We start from the raw sequence: 5,403 nt of genomic DNA, 5'->3' as shown, positions 1-5,403 counted from the left end.
CGCCGCCACCGCGCCAGCGCCGCGCCTCCGCAGCTCCTCCGCCTCGCCATCACCGCCCGGAGCCGCCGCGCCACCTCGACGCCGGCTCGCCACCCCGGCCACCGTCGCCTCGGCGCCCGTCCTCGCCGCTGCCGCCGTGGGAGAAGTCTGGCGTCCTCGCCGACGAACTCCGGCGTCCTCGCCGACGAACTCCGGCGTCCTCGCCGACGAACTCCGGCGAAACCCCGGCGGTCCTCGGTTTCCGCGCTTCGGATCTGAGATCTGTTTTTTTAGGGTTGACTTTTCTCAGAAAACCCTAGCTCATATGCCCTTACTCATCGCATCGTAACTTTGCATCCATAGCTCCGTTTTAGGCATATAGCATATCAAAATGTTCATCTCAGAGAGTACATCATTTCATTCCATTGCATCATTTTCATTTGAGTTCATCTTGATGCCCGAAATGCTGTTAGAAGAGTGCTACTTGAGATAATTGTCAGATCTGCTGCTCCATTTAGCTATTTGTCATTTTTGCCATGATTATTGTGTGCATGATATGCCCATGAGTTCTACATATGTTTTGTTAAGGGCTTTGTCATCTTTCCAGAGGTGCAACCCATGTGTTTTTGTGATGTGTGTGCTGACTAGCACAAGCTTGCCAAGTGAGGCACTTGGTAATTCTGATTTCAGGGACTTAGCATTTCCACTAAGTCCTTGATCTGTTTATCTCATGATGCCATATGTTCATGTTGTTTCCTAGTGATCCGTGCCTCTTTTGAGGATGATCAGTAAGGATGGTTTGTTAATCTTCTAGTTCTCTATCCATCCATTCCTTTGTTTGCAATTATGGAGCACCCTAGCTTGAGCCAATCGAGCTCTACTTTTGCTACTTTACGAATCAGGGCAGATTGTCTACTTGTTATCGATTTTGCCGATGATGTTGTAGTTGACCCGTGCATGCTATGCTATTGTTCTTTCCTTGTCTAGCTTGCATTTTGTGTATTCTTGATGGGTGTAAGCTTAGATTATCATGACTTGCTCCGTAGTGAGTGCATCGATCTCGTAAACATGCCTACTTGATATCTGTTTTCAGCATGCTCCAGTTTTCACTAAGTCTGAGAACTGATTATGTTTTTGCTATGTTCACATGCTTGCAATTGCATTTTCTGATCCCTTTTGGCTCAAGGTCACTAAGGGACTTTTGTTAATCTCTTTGAGTAGCTCCATGTCATGCTTTACTTTGCCATATTCAGGTCCTGTAGCATGTAGTTTTGTTGCTCCGAAGTGTGCTATCTGATCTGAAATTCCAGACAAGTGTTAATTTCACTAAGTCTGAAATCTGTTTACCATATGCATTTTTGCCATGCTTGTTTGAACCTGTTAGTGGATGAATTGGCCGTAGCTCAGTGCTAGACTTTTGTTAAGCATCATGAATGCATCACTGCCATGTATTTTTATGCCATGTTTGGGTGTTGTAGCTTGTTCATCTCATTGCATTTAGATAGCTACTTACTGTAAATCGCGGACCGGTGTCATATTTGAATCGCTTGCCATTTCCAAACCGTAACTCCGATTCCGGCGTTCTTTATATCATTTTCAAGCGATTTCATCCCATCTTTCTAATGGAACACTTGGATTCCCAAGTTGATTCCAGGTTCATGCATTCCTTGTCAAATCTTGCATATGCATCCCGCATCGCATCCCGCTTAGCATATCATATTTGCATCATATTGTTTGATCCTTGCACGTGGTTGATTGTGTCCTTGTTGCTCGTTTGTCTTGTTTGGGTAGAGCCAGGAGACGAGTTCGCTAATGAGGAGCCCGTTGAGTTTGCTTTTGAGGACCCAGTCAACTCTAACAACTTTGCAGGCAAGATGATCATACCCTCGAAATCACTACTATCTTTGCTTTGCTAGATGCTCGCTCTTTTGCTATGCCAATGCTACGATGCCTACCACTTGATTTCAAGCCTCCCAAATTGCCATGTGAAACCTCTAACCCACCTTGTCCTAGCAAACCGTTGATTGGCTATGTTACCGCTTTGCTCAGCCCCTCTTATAGCGTTGCTAGTTGCAGGTGAAGATCGGAGGTCGTTCCTTGTTGGAACATTTATTTACTTGTTGGGATATCATTATATTATTTTGTTATCTTAATGCATCTATACACTTGGTAAAGGGAGGAAGGCTCGGCCTCTCGCCTAGTGTTTTGTTCCACTCTTGCCGCCCTAGTTTCCGTCATATCGGTGTTATGTTCCGGATTTTGTGTTCCTTACGCGGTTGGGTTATAACGGGAACCCCTTGATAGTTCGCCTTGATTAAAGCTTTTCCAGCAATGCCCAACCTTGGTTTTACCATTGGCACCTAGCCTCTTTTTCCCTTGGGTTTCCGGAGCCCGAGGGTCATCTTATTTTAAACCCCCCTGGGCCAGTGCTCCTCTGAGTGTTGGTCCGAACTAGAGTCCTGTGCAGCACCCCCTCGAGGAAACTCGAGGTTTGGTTTTAGTTGTATGGAGCGCTCATCTGACTGTGCCCTGAGGAAGAGATATGTGCAGCTCCTATCGGGATTTGTCGGCACATTCGGGCGGTGTTGCTGGTCTTGTTTTAACCTGTCGAAGTGTCTTGAAGAACCGAGGTACCGAGTCTGGTCGGAACATCTCGGGAGGAAGTCTATTCCTTTGTTGACCGTGAGAGCTTGTCATGGGCTAAGTTGGGACTCCCCTGCAGGGATTTGAACTTTCGAAAGCCGTGCCCGCGGTTATGGGCAGATGGGAATTTGTTAATGTCCGGTTGTAGATAACTTGAACCTTAACTTAATTAAAATGAATCAACTGAGTGTGTTACCGTGATGGCCTCTTCTCGGCGGAGTCCGGGAAGTGGACACGGTGTTGGAGTAATGTTTGCGCAGGTTGCTCTCTAGTTTCTCGCTCGCACTTTGCCTCCTCTTCTCGCTCTCTTTTGCGAACAGGATAGCCACCATATTTGCTAGTAGCTTGCTGCAGCTCCACATATTTTCCTTGCCTTACCTATAAGCTTAAATAGTCTTGACCGCGAGGGTGCGAGATTGCTGAGTCCCTGTGGCTCACAGATTACTATTACACCAGATGCAGGGCCCGATGATTCCACTCCAGGTGACGCGCTTGAGCTCAAGTGGGAGTTCGACGAAGACTCTCATCGATACTATGTTTCCTTTCCTGATGATCAGTAGTGGTGCCCAGTTGGGGGTGATCGGGACCGTGTCGCATGTTGGGTTATCTTTTATTTTGGCGCCGTAGTCGGGCCATGAGTGTTTGGATGATGTAATGTTATTTATGTACTTGATTGACGTGGCGAGTGTAAGCCAACTATGTTATCTCCCCTTTTATTATCTATATTACATGGGATGTTGTGAAGACTGCCTAACTTGCGACATATGCCTTCAATGCGATTATGCCTCTAAGTCGTGCCTCGACATGTGGGAGATATAGTCGCATCGAGGGTGTTACAAGTTGGTAATCAGAGCCTTCCCCGACCTTAGGAGCCCCATTGCTTGTTCGTTTTTAGCGGCCGAGTTGTGTTTAGAAAAATGTTTTGAGTCATTTAGGAATTATATATCGGAGAGTTTAGGAATTCTTTTTACTTCCCAGTCTCCTCATCACTCTGGTAAGGCATCTTGACGTAGAGTTTTGACTCTTCTCTTCTCAAATTTCACTAAAAAAATTTAGGATCACGCGGGTATCTTTGAATCATTCCGATGGTTTTATGATGAGAACATTGTCTTGGTGCCTCCTGTCAGGGGTTTTGTGGAAGTGTCCCGGGGAGTTGAGCTCTGACGTGTTGTCGTCATAATTTTATCATTGCAGTTCTGGAATACCTGAGTTTAGTACGCCGACATCGAAAATCTCTTTTATGCAGTTCGTTGGTGAGATAACCTCGACGCCACCCAGTACTGGGGCGGGAGTTCGGGAGTATCGCCATAACTCGTATAACGGATGCTTTTCGAAGGTTGAGGTAGATGGTTTCCGAAGTTTTTCTTGGTTATGTGTTGAAGGATGGATACGGCTGGATGTAGGATTTGCTAGATTGGGTGAGATATTATGCTTCCCCTGTATCCCCAACACCTGATTGCATAACCGGAAAGGTTCGGGAGTTTCATAGGTGGGAATTCTAGTAGCTCTAGCTCTTCTTCCACGGATATTGGTTTGAGATTGGGATTTCTTACCGATTATTCGTTCTTGATCCATACCATGTTGATTTATTTCTCTACCTAAATTCTAAGTGGCTTCTCAATTTATGGATATGTGACCATTTCAAGAGGAATGCATTCGTTCTTTTTGTTCGGATGTGAAGACTATATGTTGCAATTTTCATTCCGTTGGATTCAGCTTCAATATTTGTCTATCAATGTGCTAATGGGTGTCAACCTCTTTAGGATGGCTCCCCCAACGCGCACGACTCCGAATCCTGATCCACCACCACCTCCACCTCCTCTGGAGGCATGGCAAGCTGTGATGGCCGCAACCAATGCAAACACACAGTTGATCATGCAAATTCTCCATGAGTGCAATCAAGGCAACCAAGGGAACCAAGGCAACAATCAGAATCACTTTGCTACACTCAACCAGTTCCTTGCTAACGGGCCAAAGACTTTCAGCAATTGTGTTGAGGCAACCGATGCTGACGATTGGCTTGTGGATCTGTGCAAGCATTTCGAGTGCAGTAACGTCAGGCCTGAGTACTTTGTTAAGTTCGCTTCCTTCCAACTCAAAGATCAAGCTGCAGAATGGTTCCAGCAGTACAAGGATTCCAGAGGTGGACGTGTTATCACTTGGGATGAATTCTGTCCAGATTTCCGAGCTCATCATAGTCCTCAGAGCGTGGTTGAAAGCAAGCGTGAGGAATTCCGCAACCTGAAGCAAGGCTCTTTGTCTGTTTATGACTACAACAAGTTGTTCCAGAAGCTCGCCCGCTTTGCCAAGCAGGACGTACCTGATGAGAAGAGTATGATATACCAGTTCAGGGGTGGTCTCAGGGAAGAAATTCAGCTAGCTCTTGTCCTCTTTGAGCCCTTGAGGTACGATGAGTTCTACAACATGGCATTGAAGCAAGAGGCCGCTCAGTTGAGGTGTGATGCTTCCAAGAAGCGAGTCAGAGATGTTACTCCTTCTTCCTCTACTCAAGTGGCCAAGCAGCAGAAGTATTGGCTTCCTCCTCCTCCGTTCCATCAGCTGTATCAGCAGAAGAGCAAAGGTGGCAGTGGATCTTCCCACCCACCCAACCCTGGCTTTCAGAACAAGACTTCGTCTCAACCTCCAAGATCGAGTGCTCCGTATCACCGTCCGCTTTCAGAGGTCACGTGCAACAAGTGCCAACAGAAGGGTCACTATGCCAACAAGTGTTTCACCCAGAGGCGTCTTCTTCCTCCTCCTCCTGTCAGATCGGCAAGTACA

Source organism: Triticum dicoccoides, chromosome 6A (genome assembly GCF_002162155.2).
Source record: "Triticum dicoccoides isolate Atlit2015 ecotype Zavitan chromosome 6A, WEW_v2.0, whole genome shotgun sequence".
Lineage (NCBI taxonomy): Eukaryota > Viridiplantae > Streptophyta > Magnoliopsida > Poales > Poaceae > Triticum > Triticum dicoccoides.
This window is presented reverse-complemented; position numbering follows the sequence as displayed.